Source organism: Cynara cardunculus, assembly GCF_001531365.2.
Source record: "Cynara cardunculus var. scolymus isolate 2C chromosome LG 1, CcrdV1, whole genome shotgun sequence".
Taxonomy (NCBI): Eukaryota; Viridiplantae; Streptophyta; class Magnoliopsida; order Asterales; family Asteraceae; genus Cynara; species Cynara cardunculus.
Window position 1 is genome coordinate 29,454,437 of NC_037528.1, and position 764 is coordinate 29,455,200.

A 764-nucleotide genomic window follows, 5' to 3' on the forward strand; every position below is an offset into this window, starting at 1 on the left:
GATTGAGTCTTTAATCATCTATAATAAGAGGAGAAAAGGGAAACCTGGTGGAATTGGCCAGTGAGGAAAGGTGTGTCGATATTCCATAGAGGGGTAGATGGGCATACAGAAGATACTAAATCGAGATCAGAAATCAAGGGTTAGGGTTTTCGTACGCTACCTCAAGCTCAAATCAAATTCGAATAGAAGCAGCTTGATATGCGAATGTGATTGAGAGAAAGAGGGGGATCGATGAACACGGTTTTATGTAGGTATCTTTTGTTTCCATCAGTTTCTTGAATAAAGCACGAAATACAGAAACCTCTGAGTGATGATGTTGTTTACGATAAAGAAAAGCTGAATCTTTTTATCAGGTGACAGCTGTAATAGGGAAGGAAGAAACAAGAAGGAAGAAAGAATGGTTTGAAGTTACTAAATGGGTGGAAGAAAGCTGTAAAAAGGGTTACAGATTGAAATGAAAAATCTAGGTTTTTGGAGGGACGGAGGAATTCGTTCAACTCGGGAGTGGGAATTCATATTGTTGATGGTCAAATTCTGTGAAGATGAAAGGGAAAAGGTTTGGTCACATATACAGAAGAAGAAGAAAGAAAGTTATTTTAGATGTCTAAGGAGAGAATTGATGGTCAAATTTTGTGAAGAAGAAAGGGTTTGGTCGCATATACAGAAGAAGAAAAGAAAGCTCAAATTGGTTACCTTACATGTCTGAGCAGAGAAAACACAATTGACGGAATTAGTATTTGGTGTTGTAGGAAACTGTTGCATAA